The 20077-nt window shown below is 39.5% G+C and overlaps 1 long non-coding RNA gene across 2 annotated transcripts in view; it reads left to right on the plus strand.

The window, feature by feature from the left end:
- The window catches only part of LOC142100771 (uncharacterized), a 46728-nt gene extending 28802 nt beyond the window's left edge, over nt 1-17926 (plus strand). Inside the window, exons 3-5 of one of the 2 annotated variants that reach the window (XR_012678902.1) lie at nt 3857-4086; nt 16287-16400; nt 17709-17926. This is a non-coding gene — a long non-coding RNA (uncharacterized LOC142100771). The remainder of the gene's footprint in view (nt 1-3856; nt 4087-16286; nt 16401-17708) is intronic. The other variant, XR_012678903.1, reaches the window with a different exon arrangement.
- Nucleotides 17927-20077: the final 2151 nt, after the last annotated feature.

A 20077-nucleotide genomic window follows, 5' to 3' on the forward strand; every position in this document is an offset into this window, starting at 1 on the left:
ATGGGCTGCGCTGTGGGTTCTATCAACCTTTCTTCCAACTCCATCTCATCAGTATCACTACCAGATCCTGCCTCTGTCATCCATTCTCCTTCATAAAAACAGGGTGTCCTATAGAAAATGAATACAAGAAAAATCCTGGAACTTAAGAAAAACAAAAATTGCCACTCCATTGCTGGGAGGATAGTCTGGGCAACGTCCTTGGCTCAGGTATCTTAACTGCAGGCTTTAGGTCTCCTGAAACAGGTTTGCGAGTGACAGATCAGTGTCGTCAGTCTCAACTTTATCTCATACTTTCTCCGGGCTACTGACTTTCCTGCAGTGGGTGCAATGGACCCAAGTGTCTCTTTCTGCGACCTTAGGACATGAGGTCCTGGTCAGCAACACTTGGCTGTGGCCTTCCCAACGGTCTGTTTTAACAGCCTAAGTGTAAGAAATTGTCATAACATATTCCACAGGTTCAACATCATGACAGTTCGTTTCTGGCATACCAGGTGACAGCATTTTTAGTTTTTGTTGTTGTTGTTTTAGCTGTCTGCTAATTTTTATGAGATATTGCACAGTCACTTCATTGTTACACTTCAAGTCGTCTTGTGGACTTACGATCAAATGAGGTTGTCGGCCAAAAAGTATCTCAAAGGGGGACAGATTAAGGGGAGGTCTGGGAGTGGTTCAGATGCTATGGAGGACTAATGGCAAAGCTTCTGGCCACATCAACCCAGTTTCAACCATTATCTTACTCAGCTTGTTCTTACTCTTTCCACCTTACCATTGACTTGTGGTTGGTAAGGGGTGTGAAGCCTGCTACTGATTCCCATGAGCTTACACATGTTCTGGAAGATATAACCAGTAAAGTGGGTACCCCTATCACTTTCTATGATTCTAGGGATACCGTATCTACACATAAATTCCTGAACAATTTTCTTTGCAGTGAACACAGCAGTATTAGTGGCTGCTGGATATGCTTCTACTCAACACATCAGTACACATTAACACATATTTGAAATTCCTGCAAGGTGGTAATTGGATATAGTCAATTTGTATTACCGGAAAAGGTCCATCTGTAGGAGGGATATGGGATGGCTCGGTTGGTATAGTTTTCCCGACAGTTTTCCTCAAGGCAGCTGCTGGCACCAGTCATGATGATAGTAATTCCTCTACCTCGTCTGGTAAAGCCTATGTTAAAGTGCATACTGTTTGTAAGTCATGGAAACCAAAATGTAAAAAAACCCTTTCACCTTGGTCAAGAAAAAAGACCTGTAATCCAGGCAAAGTTATCTGCAGAAAAAAATAAAATTTCCAACATTCAAAATAAATTCCAAAATAAAATTTCTACACACGCAGTGGCAAGGAAAGAATGAGGCCTTTGCCCTCTATGAATGTTGGTTCTGCAACTGTGACTGAGGCATCTTCTTGTAAGGTCAGTTGTGGCCAAACAAGACCTTGTCATTCAGACTCCAAAAGTGGTGTCCAAATACTTTTACCTGTAAGAGCCTAGCTGGAAGAAAACAGTAAGGCATTAGAGGAAAATGTATGTTCAGATTGAGAAATGACACAAAACCCTGAGAAGAGTCTATCCACGAGTGCTATGTGTAATCCTGACCATTCTGATAGTGCATCCATAAAGAAGGCCCCTTTCAGCATTTCTGTAGATGTGTGCATGAACAGCCCAAGTGTAGCCGGTGATACACAAATTGTGTCCCCGTTACCAAATTCCATCATGACACCATTTTACAAGAAAAGCTATTCCTCACCTACCAGAAGGTACGTAAAAATTTAATTATTTGGCTACAAAATGCCATTCTTCCCATTGCACACTAAAACACAGATATGTTGACAAGTGCATTGTAAAGGGAAACTTCCCTTTACAATGCAGCGCCGCTTGAAATTTAATCGCCGAACACGCTTAACACGCGGGTGTTGAAGAACCCGCATGTTCATACATTTACCCCCCGGGTCTCGTCTACTGCAGAAGAATTGACCAGAATTAGTGACACCTCAGCTGTAACTCCACCTGATCCTACTACCAACTATCAACAGCCAAAGAATAGTGGAGCATTATTTTTAATTATTTTGAACTGTATAAAGACAACAGTTTTATTAACAAAGAACAACGTTGCTTGCAGAAGTAATGTAAGCATGGATGTCTAAATAGTATGTATCACCTTCCACTTTGCTGCTGTTTCATCAGGTGTTTGTAATCCGCACTTTTCATCAAAGATACCTAACTATATTATAATTTTGTGGAAATTGGGGCTGATTAGAAGCTCAGTGATGAACTTGTTTTTTTCTGGGAATTACAATGGCTCTTTTTAGTGCATTGTCCGACACCCTGGATTGCTCTGGGTCTGATAAAAGCATGCATCCCCCGGGGGGGGGTCAGCGCTTGTTGCCATGTATTAGCTGTATAATTACCACAGTTATCCAAGAAACGGGTGGAGCGATCAAATGAACCATAACTGGTTTCATGATCCAAGGACAATTCCATCTTGCACCACTTTTCTTTTCTGCCACTGCTGTGTGGCAATGTCTCCTAGATGTGCTAGGAACTGCTATGTGTTTGAGTCATTGCTCTGTTGCTTAGCATCCAAGAAAGTGAATGAAAATAATATTGTGACCTGTAATGTGGTCAAAAATAACTGCAAATGACTTGAAATTAGTGTTAGTCAGGAACAAAATAAGAGCAAAATGATGTGATTTTAGCATATGTTAGCAAGTTTTCTAAAAAATAAAAATCCAAAACCAAAACACACAAGGGCGGTTTTGCCAAAACCAAATCCAAAACACAAAGTTAATCCAGATCCAAAACCAAAACCAGAACAGAGGGTCAGTAAACATCTCTAGATTATACACCTATGCACTTGTTTTTTAATTAATAAATTACATTTTTTTTACCATTGACTTCAGTATAAATTCTAGATTTGAATATTAAACAAATCCACCTATAGCGATAACAATGTTCATATACAATTTCGAAATTCCAGATCCTCTTTTTTTGGTTAGTGGAACCATGATGTCACTATAAAAATCTTCCAAAACAGTTAGTATTTACCTGGTGGTATTTTTATTATTATTATCTTTTATTTATACGGTCCACAAGGCTTCAGAAGCATTGTACACTGGGGGTAAAAACATACAACAAAATTACAGAATTACATAAGTACATGCAGATAAGAACAATGGATACAGATAAGCAGAATAATAAATGCATGGGTGTGTAATACCCTGCAAATCACAGGTATATTACTGTGCAGTGAGACAGAAAACCACATCTCTCAGAGTGCCTCTGGGATGTTCACTACAAATTGCATCGGCCATTTTGGGGTGGAAAAACTTCAAACAATAGCCTCAGGCTGCTCACTAGAGCCCCAAATTGCACTAGAAGCATGCAGAGACAGTTAGACACTGCTGCAAGTTACAAAAAGCCTTAAAAAAATGGCGCACATTTGCGCCAGAATGTATTTGAAGGCTCCTGGATATTCTTGGGGAAAAGGAGGAGGAGACAAAAAATGGACTGCTGGAGGCTAGTGGGTGGTTGCTCTGTGTTGTGTTGTGTGGCTGCTGCCTGGGGTTCATGGAGGATCTATCCACAAAGAACCATTCAGTACTGTAGCTGGACTGTTGTCCTGAGGGATGTTTGCAGATAAAGTTCCAGATTTAAAAGTACGCCCAGAAGAAAGCATCTTTGGAGTAAAGAAAAATACCCAGCTTACCACTGCCCAGTATATGTCAGCAGTACTCATATAATGACAGTTAAGTCATTATATTGCTTTGCTATGTTCAAGTTATTAAAGTGAAACAAGTGAGACATCAATTTGTGTTATTAAAACCTCTGTCTCTGTAACATTGCTATCAACAGGTTGTGGTGCTGTCTGAAGCAATAGTTTATTCCAGACAAATCTGTTGTTTATCTGCAAGCTGACACAGAGTGTTAAATATACCATTTATCACAAAAGTTTGTCTAAATTACATCAGAAGTTTGATCCTATTATGAAACTTCCTAAAATGGTTGATGAGGAGAGAATTGCAAGTTGTTTAACTCTGAAGTTGCTGGGAGAGATCTTCTTATTCCACTAGTCAGATTATTAAGTATAAGTGTTTCTTACTATTGAAATCCTGTATTGTGTAGAATTACTGATTATTACAGTAAGCTCAGGAGTCACGTATGCATCAAGATTACTGATTTCATCCTTTACAAATGAATTAGCTTCATGTGTCCTAGTGAAACTTTGTTTTAACTTGCAGATTAAAATTTACCCCCAGGGGTTCTGTCTATTGTAAAGTGACCCTCATCTACAGTCATTTCTTTTAAAGCATATAACCTGATCAAATTGGAGTAATCCTTGTTGCATCTCTACTGATTTTTGTGTGATAAATGTAGTCTGTAATTGCACTAAAAGTCTATGGTAATTGATTTGTCTAGATAATCTTCTGCTGCAGCATTTAATGTATTTGTCTAATAAAGCCATTAGCAACCGGATGTCTCTCAAAAGTATTTATCCAGTGAAACCCATTTCGCTGAAACACTAGTGCCTAACTTCAAAGTGAGATATATTTATTCAGTTAAGTATATGTTGTAGTGATTTATGTTTGCATATTGCTGATATTGTTGAAATAAGATCCTAAATTGATAAGTAGTTTGTGACATGTTGAATAACATTGTATTTTGAAAGTGATATTACTTCCCTACACTACTGCTACTTATCTGCCGCTTTGGTTAAACCATACGCCACAAGCAAAGAGCATAAACCCATGATTTTATTTAGTTTTAGCCTTGTGTTCCTTGTTTTATTATATCACTACTTTTATTTCTCTACCATACAAATGGGCCTGTGGAATCCTATCTTATACTACTTCTGGAGTGCTAACCATCTGCCCGAATACAGATGCAATTGGCAGAACAAATTGTATGACATACAAACACAATTCAGCATAAGACAAAAAAGAACAGAGAGGAAGATAGACATTGGGCAGACATGAGACACAGAGAACAAACATGAAACATAGGGTAGAAGTCCCTGCCCATGAAAGCTTATATGCTAAGGGAGTAGATAATGAGAGAAAAAATTAGCAACTGGGAAAAATAAGCATAATGGGGTTAACTGCAGAAGTCTGCAAGTGAGCCATGATGTAGAAGCTCCTAGAATGGACCATTATGGTGCAGAGATCTAGATGGTAAAGACTCCTGGTGGGTAGATGATGCAGATGCCTACTTAGGCAACATCCAGGATGGTGCAGAGACCTAGAAGGTGCAGGCGCCATGATAGTTTCTGGTCCTAGGTAATGTATAAGCCCGGATGGTGATAAGGGAGGTATGACATTGGGAATGTAATCGGTAACCAGCAATGCAATAAGTGGTAAAACAACAAGGTCACACTATGGCAAAGCAATGTTATACTAGAGCAGTACAATAACAAAAGTAAATACAAAGGCAACTGGAAAATAGTGTGAGGGGGAGAGAAGTGAAGTGGTGAGAAAGTGTGTGGAAAACAGAAGTTGCAAGTGAAAGGTTAGGGGTCAGAGAGAGAGAGTAGGAGTTGAGCAGCTTCATGGTGAGAGTAAAGCAGGGAAATTTATAGAGAAAATAAGCTATAATTACCAAGTCCAGGACAGTGAAATAAGAAGTGGACAGGCAGGCTATGGCAGGTATCAGAGGCTCTACACTGCTTCTTCCACTCTATTGTTTAACTTTGCATTTCCTTGCACTTTTTAGAAAACTGACTCAGTGTAGATAACCCCACAAGTCATACACCAACACGTCTGCCTTTAGAGTGAATGCTAAGTTATAATTATGATGAATATAAACTAGCTACATATGTGCTAATTGCTCTGCTGATTTTAAAAAAACAACAACAACACCCTATTGGTCTTAGTCAGGCTAGGTGAGTACTAGGCCAGAATGGTGTCATATACTATGCTTCAGTTAGCAGCACAACAGCACAATAGATAACACATTCATGGTTGCATACTTATAAACAATATAGTTGCACAGATGAGAAGTACAAGTTACAATGAAATGAGGTAAGGTTCAGATAAGGAGAGGATTGTAAGCTTGCGAGCAGGACCCTCTTACCTCTCTGTCTGTCTGTCTGTATTACCCAGTATTGTCTTATCAATGTTTGTTCCCAATTGTAAAGCGCTACGGAATTTGCTGGCGCTATATAAATAAATGTTGATGATGTTGATGATGAGAGGAGGAGTTGTAGCAGTTAATTTACATACTTTCTTGCTTTATTCGGATAAGCCAGCTGTCAAACAGTTAGATGACTATATTGGGAACACCATCAGGTAATTATAATACCATAACTATTACTGATATTTTTTAGTACAATGAAAAGTAACAAAACTTTAAACCAAGTGAGAAAAGGTATGGGGATAACAACTGCAAAACATCTAAGAACATTTATTTCACCCTATCCTACTTACTTTAAAGTTTTATGTAAATATAATTTATATATGTTATACACAAGTATGAAATTAAAAGTGATATTCTAGCTCATGGATGATGGTTGGAATTATCTTACAACCTTAATTGTTTACCTGTCAGATATTCTTTGTACTTCAGTGACAGTATAACAGATTCCTGGTACATTAACGGCAAGAGAACTAATATTTTCACTTATTACAAAACAACATTGTTAGTTCTTTCAGCAGTGATTCAGGGAAGTGTTTTGATCTCTTCCAATGCATAAAAGCCTGTCTTTGTTTTGCAATATACTGCTAGTTCTACATCAGAATGATTTCCACATTTCCAAGAAGAATACTGTTCCTCTTTTGTTCTCTTACACAAGTGACCCAGATTTACAACAGTTAACATGTTCTAAATCAGAGTGTTATTAATAATCACACTACAAGCTAATTACCTTTATAATTATAAAGAAAAGAGAACAATAGCATGTATTATACAGCAATAAAGAGAAGATAAACATTGCATTAGGAGTAATTACTGAGAAACTAAGGATGAGTTTTAGGACATTCTGGATAGAAGGTCACTTACATTGTATAATACCCTTTTAGGCTAAGCATAGGACTAGAACTTCCTTATTAGGCAGTTATGAGTGGTCATGTCTTAAGTGGTGGGGAATGAGAGAGGCAAATAATGTGGGTGAGTGAATTTCAAGGAAGGAGGATGGAGCAGACCAATGGAGATATGGTCAGAGGAAGCATGGAGAGAAACTCCATATAAGGAGCAAGTGTAATCAGCTCAAATACATATTCCAGTAGAGACTTGGCCTGGAGTATAAAAGGCTGTCTGTCTTTTCAAAATACTGTTTTTGTTGTGCGGTAGGTAAGAGATAATCAGTGGTTCTTCCCTGACTACAACAAAAATTAATTTGCCACTGACAATGAATGACCAATTAGAACCTAGCAGTTCACCCTCAAATTATATCACACCATGTGGAAGAACTGCTTAGGAGGTATAGTGGTGGCTTTGACTAAGAAGAGCAGGTAACAGTGGAGGATGTACTATGAGTATGTGGGAAATGCTATTGCTGGACATACTATGTAGTGTCACATGTGTAAATGGGGTCTCCATCATGAAATAATAAGTGTTGACTCCATAATAAAAAATAATTGCCCCCATTATTTCCCCCTTAATATAATTATATATTCATTTTCCCATTATATAATAAAAGAATAATACTTCCTTCTTAATATAATGAAAAATATTTTTTCACCATAAGTTAATTATAAATTAATTTTGTCTCCATAATCAATAAATAATGATTGTACCCATAATTAATAAGACAATGGTACTTCCTATTATGTTCTGAATGGCAAAACAGCATCAAAAGCAGGTATAATAAAAAATCTGTCTTTGAATCCGTCACACATTGTCAGCCATGTAATATCTCAGCCACAAATCATGCTATAGTAAATACGGTGGTTTGGAGCACTGAAATGCCTGCGATATGCAGTAGCTTAAAACCACCACCAAACACAAATTTTAGTAAATCTAGAGCATATACTTTTTTATTGCTGTTTTTTTTCTTCAGTATATACATTTTTAACATGAAGCTAAATCACATTGTTTCAGAAGGTTAATAAGTATAATTTAATTTTCACTATGAAATTTGATAATTATTTGATTGCTTTTCTAGATATTCCTTTAAAAGAGTGGATTTGAAACATACAGACATCTAATGAAAAAGGATAATCTTGTTTTGAGATTTGATAGTTGAATACTGAGCTAGTTTCTCAAGACTCGGCTCATCAGCCTATTAGGAACATTATAAAGGGAAAAAAATGCAAGCAGCCCAGCACCCCAGCCCAAGGAAGCCAACTATGGGACCAGCTCGGGGGGGCATATGTCCCCCTGCCACCCAGCCCAGTCTGCTCCTGTCTAGCAGTCCTACCCATAGATCCATTACTGAAGATGTGTTTGTTGGACGATATGACTCTTTTTCCAGAAGAGATATGTACTTTTGATGTACCTTGTTTTAGATTCTATTCAGATCCAGTAAATAAATACAACATGCTTAGTTCAGAACAACGGGGATATAAATGCTCTGTGTGCTGTGCTCCAGTAAAATGAGGAAAATAATTTGAAAGCCATGTCAAGGGATAATAGTTCGTGTTAAATTCTAATTCTATTATTGTGATTTATCTTTCATTGTATCTTTGTAAAAAACAATATGTAGTACAAACCACCTGCCATTTAAAAGATCAAACTAGAGAACACTTATGTATAATAAGAGGGGCTGATATAAACCATCCAGCGTCTAGACATTTTAAAGATATTTATAAAGGTGATCTCCCTGGATTACATTTTATAGCTATAAAAAGATCTACATTACCTAGAATGTGGGGTTTGGGAAAATTATTATCCAAAACAGAAGTTTACTGGATTTTTAAATTGACCTGTAGAGCGACGGACGAACTTAGAACTTTCCTGCTATTTTCAATAAAGATTAATATACATTCCCTAAGTGAGAGTTATATGTATACTGTATATTGTTTCCCTTTTGCACTATTTAAACATGATTTTTGTATAGCGTTTTATTTATTTGTAAAATGTCTATTTTTGAAAGACTGCTGATATATAAATTATTAGTCTGTTTGTCTGTCTGGTTATGCATTCGGACACACCTGCACTGATTAGGATAAAACCAACACAAGGCGGTCCAGTTGGAACTTGGTCAGGTTTTGGGGTTTAGGGTCCCGGTCGGACCTTCTGTTGGTGTAAGCTGGGCAGAACTTTGACCCGGGGTATTAGTTCATATTTTGATCAAAACATTTACGCCTGCATCCCAGCAACAAGGGCACCTCATTATATGCAAATGTAAGCCTCTATATCTGGGAGGAGAGTGCATCTTATTTTAGCTGCATTTTAATGGTGTTGTCACGGGCACTAGGAGTCTTTACCCAGGGATCACCAGGTGATGGACTTACCAGAGCAGTATAGGTGGTAATATGGTACTCTGGTAGCGGGGTGATCACGGAACAGGAGACAGCAGATGGTAGAGAATGCTCGTGGAAAGTCTATGACTAGCAGCACTGGTAATATATAGGTAATAGTACACGAGGAACTGAATGGACAAAGGAAACGTGAGGGTAGTCAGTGGTCTGCGGGTAGCAAGTTGTACCACTGCTATAGTGAGGAGGAATGTCCAGAAGTAACGAGGAGGTGATGAGAGTCAGCGGTCTGCGTAAGCAAGTTGTACCGCTGTCTAGGTGAAGGAACGGAGTCCAGGTGGAGGTATCAGGGAAGTCAGTGGTCTGCGTTAGCAAGTTGTACCACTGCTATGTGGAAGGATACGGAAACTGGTGACACAGGGAACAGGAATCAGTGGTCTGCCTCTAGCAAGTTGTACCACTGCTATATATATGTGAGGAGGAGCACTGGGAGATAAATGTAATGCAGAGTATACACGGGCACACGGAACTTGATCCCACGATGATATGCACAAAGTATTAATAACTGAGCAGCACTGCACAAATATACAAAGTCACAGGAACTATCCAGACTACAAGGTAACACAGTCAAATGATGGCAATAGTCTCAGTGGATAGGCAACTCCAGAGAAGAACAACTCAGTCCAGCAAGGTATGCAATACACGAGCACAGTCAATGATAAGTATGCATACCGTGGTTCAGAAGAGCAGGCTGTCAGAAAGGAGTGCAGGGATACCTGAGCGGCAGGAGGCCGGCAGGATGCGAAGTCCCAGGGAAATGGAAGCGGTATCCAAGTAGGTGCAGCGCACAGGTAGGTAGACCAGCAACGATGGAAACAATACTCGGGAAGCAGTAGTATATAGGACTGGTCACCTGGAGATCACTGAAGAGTAGAAGTGGTATGGCAGAGAAGACAGCAGCGGAGCGTTGATCCAATGCAGACAGGCGAGTTGACACAAGCAGGAACACTGTAGAAGCACGGAGAGTGGCTCAGCTGGCTGCAGACACAAGGAGTACTGGAGGGTAGCGATAAGCAGGACACTGCAGATACACGGAGGTAGCGGATAGGAATCAGCCGGTGCAGTCACGATAAAACACGGGAGAGTAGAGGTGAGCTGGAACTGTTGAGCACGGAGACAGCGGATAGGAATCAGCTGGTGCAGTCTCGATGAAACACGGGAGAGTTGAAGTAAGCTGGTAACTGTAGTGCACGGAGGCAGCGGATAGGAATCAGCTAGTGCAGTAACGATGAGACACGGGAGAGTTGAAGTGAGCTGGTAAGTGTAGTGCACGGAGGCAGCGGATAGGAATTAGCTGAAGCAGTCACGATGAAACACAGGAGAGTTGAAGTGGTCTGGAAACCACAGGAATCAGCTGGGCTGAATACACGAGGAAACACAGGAACACCTTCAGAGGCTCATGGGGAATGAGACTCCAAGATCAGGCAACGAGGTATAGACAGCAGGTGCTTTAAATAGAGAGTGTTGCCTGATCAACCAATTAACTAAAAGGAACATGTACTGAAGGTTTGAAAGGACTGCACATGCGCAGACCCTCAGGACGGTGGACGGCCACGGTTCCTAAACATACGGGAAGAAGCACTCACAGTCTGGTGAGTGACAGGTGTCTAATGCATATACAGTAGGTCAGTGTAGGATCTGCTTAAAATAAGGTGCCCTTGATGCTGAGATGCAGGCTTAAATGTTTTGATCAAAATATGAACTAATTCCTCATGCTTTCCTTTTGCTAGATACACACAGATATGCAGTGGCTATAGTCAATTTATAGTAAAGCCACGTCCGAATCTAGCTCTAGGCATGGCAAATTTACTTGTTTTTCTGCCGTATCCCTTGCTCCAGCTACAGGTCAAGTCTAAATCCTGGGTACTAGTGATGACAGTCTTGTATGCATGCTATAAAATATGCTTGCAATTAGGAGCAAAAATATATATTTTATGTTCATTAGACATTAGCAACATCCTAATAAATGTATTTCATTGGAAAAAATAAAATAAAAAATCTTTTTTTCCTTTTTCAACTGTCTAATTAATAATGCCTATATTATTAACTGGTGGCACTAAATCTTTTTTTTTTTTTTTTTTTATTCCTGTGTGCTCTTTTGTGAATTTATAATCCACATAGGCTTTGGATGTATCATGTAGTGTCTTGTGTAGTAGAGTACAGCAGACCTGCATCCGACTTCAACAGTGCACGTATCTTGAGATCTGTGCCTTAATGAATTCAGGAGTGCGCAGTGTCCATTTACGTGCATTTTAAAACAAACGGACATTGCACTCAGTATGCCTGCCTTGATGCATCAGTTTCTCACACTTCAAAATCAAATAAAATACCATTTTCCACTCTTTGGGGCACCATCGAGTCCTTACAATACCAATAGGGGAAAACTGAATTAAACTAACATATCAGTTTTGTTTTTGGCTAATAGCATAAAGTGAATATAGACACAGTCAGGGTCGCCGAGAGGGGGGGCAGGTACTAATTACCTGGGCCCGGGCATGTCAGGGGGCCCGGCCCGGGTCCTCACGCCGACAATTTTTTTTTTCAAAACAAATTTTTTTTCTTTTTTTTTTCTTTTTTTTCCGGCGGGGGAGGGGGGGCTCGGTCGTTGGTGAGGGGAACAGGGTAGTTAAAAAACAAACAAACCATACTCACGTGATAGCGGCGCCGGCGTCCCTCCTCTATGCTGCTCTGTGCTCCATTGCTCCAGACTGACTGAATGCTGGGTGTGACATCATGTCACGCCCACCATTCAGTCAGTCTGGAGCAATAGAGCACAGAGCAGCAGAGAAGACAAGAAAGAAGAGAGAAGTAAAGGTAAGTGAAGGGAGCATGACACAGAGGGGTTAAAGAAAGGAGGGACAAGCAGCATGACACAGAGGGGTTAAAGAAAGGAGGGACAATAGCTGCATGACACATAGGGATTAAAGAAAGGGGCAAATGCAGCATGGAGGGCGCCGTGTGATCATTAGGGGGCATAGCGTGGTGATGATAAAGGGGCACAGTAATGTGTGTGTGATGGCACGGAGCTTTGGCAATGTAGTGTGTGTGAGGTAGATGGTGGCTAATTAATGGCTGCTATTTTGTTTGTTTGGTAATGGAAATACTATTTTAATGTTGAGGCTGCAGGAAGGCCTAATTATTAATCATGGATGTTATTGATTTAACGGTGGGGCTGGCTGTAATTTTCTAAATGTAGCCATTTTTTTTCAAATAGGTCCTCCAACATTCCAGGATCCAGACAAGCCGCAACTAAAGAAACCAGCAGCCACATGTGGTAAAAGTGAGAAGAACAGGTAGGACAGAGCAGCATAGTGTGTGAAATGTTGTGATTATAGTAGGAAAAATGCCAATGTTTGGTGAGCCCAGTGGGCGCAGGCCAAGACTGAAATGTTTCTGTACACACTGCATTCTTCCTATACTACACAAGGGTGCTAGATGTCCTGAAAGTCAGAAGTGCTTGGACAAATGTCACGCTCCGGGGAATTCAGAACCTAGTGAATTTATTGTGCTAGTCACGCCCCAATGGCGCATTGCCACGGCCCCAATTGTGTGACCATACTCATGAAAAATTTTGGGGCGCCGTAAGGCGGCGCTAAATTTTTTTGCTTGCTCAACTATAAGGGGGAGGGGGGGGGCCATGAATTTGTTGTACCGAGGCCCTGAATTCCTCTTGGCAGCCCTGGACACAGTCAACAGACAAACTACTCATGCACAGACTTCTCCCCACGAATGCACAGTGGATAGTAGCAGGCCCAGACCAGGAAAATAGGTCTTTCACTGGTTCATTAAGAAAGTGACGAAAGATAACAATGGGGGACATACCTTTGACCGTACAGCCAATTTTTGGCAGTGCTGTTCCACTACACGATAATGATAAATAGCTCCAAACATATGAGCGAAAACCAGCAAAGTGAATCGATAAATAGCAATCAATTCTGTGTGATCTCCTCTACATAGATATCACATAGACATTTAATAAGTGCATAGGTAAGTTTGGTCTCTTATATTAAAGGCCCTAGCAGTAGAGGGCTGAAAATGCTGAGAAACTTCAGCACTGTGTACTGGTCAAACATGGGAACGTACCCCTTTTTAGATGGTATTAAATCAGCCCTGATTAAAGGATTTTATTTTGTATGTTCCATAGCTAATAAAACAGTGAATTTCAAATTGTTGAATATCAGGATACAGTTTCTTCAGTAAGGATCAATGTTTTTTTTACCAAATAATTTACCAATACAGAGGCTTCTATATTGAATAGAGGGAAACCAAGTTTCCCTCTATGTTAATCCTTTTTACTCCCATGACTGAAGTCCTCTAAACTGAAAATTTATCATCCTCAAGTAAATCTACAGGGGTAACGAAGTAGAAGTCAAGTTTTTTTTTTTTAGGTTTTCCCAAGGTTGAGACTATGTGCCTCATGTAGTTCATCACAAATTGGGCATAATTTATGTTCCAAAAAGCCAATCACAAGTAGTTCACTGGTACTGGTGGCAGTCATCGTCTCCATCATTGTCATCCACTATTTGCACAAAATAGGTTCCCACTTTCTGTAGAGTAATTGTGTAGAGTAGTGTAGAGTAATTTCGCACATGATATGGTATGCAAACTGGCCAAGTACTGACTCTGCATCAGTCCCTATTTGTTTAGTACAGGTGAACTGTGACTTAGGTATTGATTCATTCATTGATTTTGAGTAACAAAAATGTATTAGGGCATTTCTATCAGCAGTTGTCGGATACAGAGTTAGGAACTATATTTCCTCCTGACAACATAGCTAAAAAGTCTAGTTCCTGCAGACTATAATTAATAGAAATAAACTGTATCAATTCCCTAGCCCAAATATTAAATGGCATGAGGGATTCCATATGCAAAACATTTCATCTATATCTCTGCCAACAAAACAAAACTTGTTGAAATGAAGAATTATTGCACAAAATCTATTTCACATTGAGAAATATATATATTTGCATATGATTGGCTGATTTTCAGGACTTGGAGGAAATATACATGCAAGATTAGACTCAAGTGGCTGGTAACGGATTCCTACTAATTAGTCTCAATGAACGCAGGAATACATGTATATTCTTCAGCTATCACAGGAAGGTACAGGTGTAAATCAGGTTGCAAGTAGAAATAAAAAAGAGCCATAAGTAGTGACATCAATCAATAAATAGCTAAAATGTTCGTAAGAAGAAATAGCAGAAGGCAGCTTTCAAATACATTTCCCAGACGATTCTGGGAAAAACTCCAACTAGGCCCAAGGATTGGGTACTAAATATCAGCTTAGTAAAAAATGACAGTACTTACCATGACTCAAGGATCCTAAAAATCCCAATGGCAGACATGCTGACATTGATGACTGTTTGAAAAACTGAAGTGCAACCATTTTGATGCAGGAAGATCCCGGCTCCCAGAGAGACATCTGTTTCCATGACAACAGTGTGATTGCGGCTGTTAAAGTGACGATGCAAGGACGTGCGTGCTGTACAATGTCCATGACTTAGTATAAAGCTCACACCTCAGCAATAATTGTGCTGGTGTGGCTTTTAAAAATTTTAGTGAGTTAATACCCATTTGTGTGTGCCTGTGGTCCAGAGAAGGGGGCGCAGGGTTCCTTGGTCTCTCTCCGGTGTTTTTACAATCAGAATACTACCTAATGAAGACCGTTCTGTAACCAGATCAAGGTGGATTCACTGTGCAACCCAGAATGAATAGTACAAAACTACAAATTGACGCACTTACATATGCTCCCTAGTACTACAAATAGGTGTTACATTTAGAATTGAAAAAAAATGTTAGCAATCACTACTAGTACTACTGAATTTACAATTGCCAAAACATTTTTTCGTTTATAATAGAAAAGCTTATTATTCACTTTCAGGGGTAAATAAAAACTGAAATAATGGACTTTTTAAGATTACATCAATAATCCTTGCTTCAGTATAAAAATATTTTAATGACATTTATATATTGGGTCTTATCCACAACTACCATTCTTTGTCAATTAGTTTAAAAATAAAAATAAATAATTACATGTGGTTCACTGCTATCCGTAGGGTTGGAGTCAAATTTTGTACACTGAACAACTACACATTTCTGCATATCTTATGTATCTCAACAAAGCAATAAATGTTCCTTAGGAATCCTGGAATCTGTTAAAGGGCCTCACCTTATCCAGTTTCTTAGTGTTACTCTGCCGATGGATCTGGATTTGGAACATTCTATGGATAAACCTCAGATTGAGAGGGCTCATAGGCTAGGTTAGGAGTGGGAGGGGGACCGGTCTAGGCCTAGAGCAGTCATAGCAAAATTTCTGGACTTCCCAGCTAAGGAGACCATTCTGGGGGGGTCTACAAAAGGAGTCAGGGTCTAGTAATTGAGGGACACAAAGTACTTGTTTTTCAGGATTTCTCTGTACTTGTCTCGCAAAAACACAAAGAATTTTCATCGGTGTACAAACACTTGATTGATAATAATAAAAGCTTTGCCTTCCTAACCCCACCAAACTCAAAATGCCAGCAAATGGGCAAACTAGGATATTTAGCGACCTGGCAGAGGTGACACGCTACTTTATTTCGAATTTGTTTCCTCAGGGATCTCCGGCTGGGGATAGAATGCTACCTGATTGCTGAAACTATGGCTTTTTCAAGACCCTGATATTGTAATTAAAGTTTATCTACGTTACACGCAGGTTGTTTACACTATAACTTATGTTTATATTTATATATATCTTCACAATTATATGTATAATTGAAATGCTGACTTTCTCTTGGGTACACCTTCCTTTGTTTATGTTTGGTTCAGGAAAATAGAAAATGTGATATGAAGAACGTTTGGAAATGTTTACTAACTTTGTTACTGTTTTGTTCGAGATCGACTTCATTGATGGGGCGATCGTGCTGCGGAGAGACCGGGTTCGACCTCATGCTTTGTGACCATTCTCATTTTGGTTGAGGGGGCAATATTCTCAAGAACTCAGGAAGAGTGTGAGTACCCTACCCCTGGTTGAGGGGATTAGCTAGCCATGACACACACACAACCAGAACCGTAACTTAGAATTCTTGTGCCCTGGGCGAGAAAGACAAATGCCGCCCCCGTAGCCCTCAATTTTAACCAAATTAACCTAAAATATTCCTAAATTGTGCCCCCCTTCAGCGTTGCGCCCTGGGCGGTCGCCCCTGTCGCACAGCCCTAGTTACGGCCCTGCACACAACCTAATAATACATCTTCTCCACCTGTCCTACCATCCCTCAATGTTCTCTAGTGAAATATTGACGGATTGAGCTCTCCTGTTAAGAGAAAAAAATAACCATGGATCTTTTAAGGGATTGGTTATTTCGGCTCCTTATTAAAACAAATTTGGAATAAACAATATGAATCCATGGATCCATCTTGCCTTGTGTGAACAGTGCAGGCTGGTGGTGGGGGTGGTATAATGATTTGAATAATGTTTTCTTTGCACACATTAGGTCCCTTAATTCCAATTGAGTATCACTTTTCCACCATTAGCTACAATTGTTATACCGTTACCTTATGTATCAGGTGTTCCACACATCTCTTAGATTGTAAACTCGTATAGTTAGGGCCATCTATATCCTTTTCATGTCATTATATGTAATTATTTGTGTTATAAACCCCTTTGCAAATAAAATGTATTATTATGTTATAAACATTAATAATAATAAAAATAATAATTAGAATAGTTTGCATATGGAATAGAGAAGTAATTATCCTTCCCTACAGGGGATTTTTTAAATCTTTTTTCAGTGAAGCACTCTTGATTTGCAGCAAAACCACTGACTTCATCTCCTCTTTTTACTCTTCTTTTACTTTCTAACTTTATAATGGGACTTTTCTGTCTCTTACCCTACAGACTATACAGTATATATCATGCTGTTTATCAAGCTAACTTCCCATATGCACACTTCCAACTTCTCCTTGAAGCTAGTTTAACCATTTCAGTCATCTCAACTGATAGACCTGCATTGCAAAAGAGCTCACTGTGAGAACAATTTATAAACAAAGAGCTCAACATTCTACAGCCTTCTATGTATCTAACAATGCCTACACAATGTTGCCTTGTGAATGTAATTTCCTACCGACAAATTGAAACCAAATTTTAAATAAACTGAAAAAATAACCTGAAAATATATGAATTGGGGATGTGATTTTTGCCAAAATAGGTTACTGAAAATAGAATTTGTACTTGAGGAAATGGTTGAATATTTAAATGTGTCTTATGTGATGTGATTGCATTGCCATGGATATTTTTACATGTATTATTTTATTTTTAGACCGGTGCTCTAAGTTTACAGTGAAGCATCCCCTCTGAGTGACTCAAGTGGCTGTTTTACAATGAACTCCTTTTTCTCATCTGTTAGTATATACATATCATTGTTTATATTGATTCTATATATGTTCTTGGATTTCTGTGACTGGATCGGCAGTTTCTCATGTTTGTCTTGAACATGATAGGAAAATCCTGTTGATTGTGAACGGAACTCTTTAATTTAGAGTAAATAATAATAATAATAAAATGTTATTACTCAGTTTCTGCCGGAGCATCTAGGTACTCCACCCAGTATTCTCCCTGAGAACTAGAATGTGTTATCTAATCCCTTTATAAATGGCTTTGCATGTCTTCAACAAAAAATAAATATGAATATCATGGTGTAAAACCATCACAACTGACCAAAAAGCAGCTATGTAATGTCATAAAGGTTTTCAAGACTTTTTTTTTGACTGCGTCACTTCTTTGCATAAGACTATTAAGGACATCTATTTGTGTTGACAACATAATTGTAAAAGATGTGAGTATTGCTAAGATTTGCCCAGACAAAATAGATACTATAAATTGTGTATGGCATATGTCCTTGTACACTCTATATGTGGCTCTTACTTAATATTTCTGCTTCTTATCAAAAATGGGTAATAAGTTTCTCTCTTAAATTCCTGCTGTGACTCTTTTCCTCAAATTAGCTTTGTCTCTTTAATTTAGTATGGGTGTTAGGTTAATGGGTTATGAAATATGTTTTTGTTTTATAGGTAGAGATGGGCCGGCTCAGTTCCCCGAGAACCGAACTCACCCGAACTTTGCCTATCCGAGTACCGAGCCGAGCAGGCTCGGTACTCTCCCGCCCGCTCGGATTCCAAATCGAGGCCGGACGTCATTGTGACGTCTTCGGATCTCGGGGCTCGGTTCTCGCGATAATTGAAATCCATAAATACCCGCCTCCACAGCAATCCATCGCCATTTGACAGAGTGACAGAGCAGGGTGTAGTCACAGGCTGATTAGAGCAGGGACAGAGAATATACCTTATTCTTCATCCAATTCTGATAACAATTCTGATAGCAATTGATAGAGAAGAGAGGAGGATAGAGGAGTCTTTTTTTTTTTTCAATATTTGGCACTCCAAGTGCTTTGGGGTGTCCCCCATTCTTTTGCATTAATATTTCTGGCTGTCAAAAGTCCTGTTTGTCAGCAGTCTCAAAAAATAATATTTAGCACTCCCAAGTGCTTTTGGGGTGTCCCCCATTCTTTTGCATTAATATTTCTGGCTGTCAAAAGTACTATTTGTCAGCAGTCTAAAAAAATAATATTTAGCACTCCAAGTGCTTTTGGGGTGTCCCCCATTCTTTTGCATTAATATTTCTGGCTATCAAAAGTCCTGTTTGTCAGCAGTCTCAAAAACTACAGTCTTTTGAAATCAGTCAAAAAAACACACCCAAAATTTTTTTACCATAGTGAAGCGAAAAAGAAGTGTTACTGAGGAAAAGTTAAGTGCCGATAAGAAAAAATTGCCAACATGCCATTCTACAAACGCAGTGGCAAAGAGAGAATGAGGCCTTCACCTTTGTTTATTAGTGGCAGATCAAAAAACGTTACCGAGCCTACAAGTGGTGCACAACTACTGTTACGCGTCAAAGCCGAGCTGCAAGATAACAGTAAGGCATTAGAGGATAATGTTTGCTCTGAATCACAAATGACACCAATCCCTGTGGAGAGTCCATCCAACAGTGGGATGTCTAATCGTGAGCATTCTGTTAGTGACAGTGTACCCATAAAGAGGCACCCTTTCAGCAGTTCTGCTGATGTGTGCCTCAACAGCCTGAGTGTAGCCGGTGATACACAAATTGAGGATGCCACTTTGGAAATAGAAGAGGATGAGGGGGAGATTTGTGTAGGCGATGAGGGCTCTAATGAGGATGTTGATGAGGATGAGGTTGTTTGTGTCAGTCCTGCACCAGTGGCAGCAGTTCTGGCACGTGACAAGAAAAAGGCCATTGTCATGCCAGGCCATAAAACAAAAAAATCCACTTCTTATGTGTGGAATTATTTCTACCTCAATCCAGACAACAACTGTATAGTCATTTGTAGTGTATGTCAAGCCACAGTCAGTCGAGGGAGGGACCTTAACCATCTTGGAACTCGTCTATGTTACGCCATTTGACAAGAGTTCATGGCAAAGTGTTGGGAAAAGCTGCAAGTTCTTCCAAAAAAATTACAAGCACTCCATCATCAGCTAGGACCCTCCACTCACCGACATACAGACGGCTACAAAATACACCCACCACACAATCCTCATCAATATCCTCAGTAGCGCTCGGAGTTAGCCCTGCATCCCACTTATTAAGGCTGGATGACTCCTGCACTATTATTGA

Source organism: Mixophyes fleayi, chromosome 9 (genome assembly GCF_038048845.1).
Source record: "Mixophyes fleayi isolate aMixFle1 chromosome 9, aMixFle1.hap1, whole genome shotgun sequence".
NCBI classification, from domain to species: Eukaryota; Metazoa; Chordata; class Amphibia; order Anura; family Limnodynastidae; genus Mixophyes; species Mixophyes fleayi.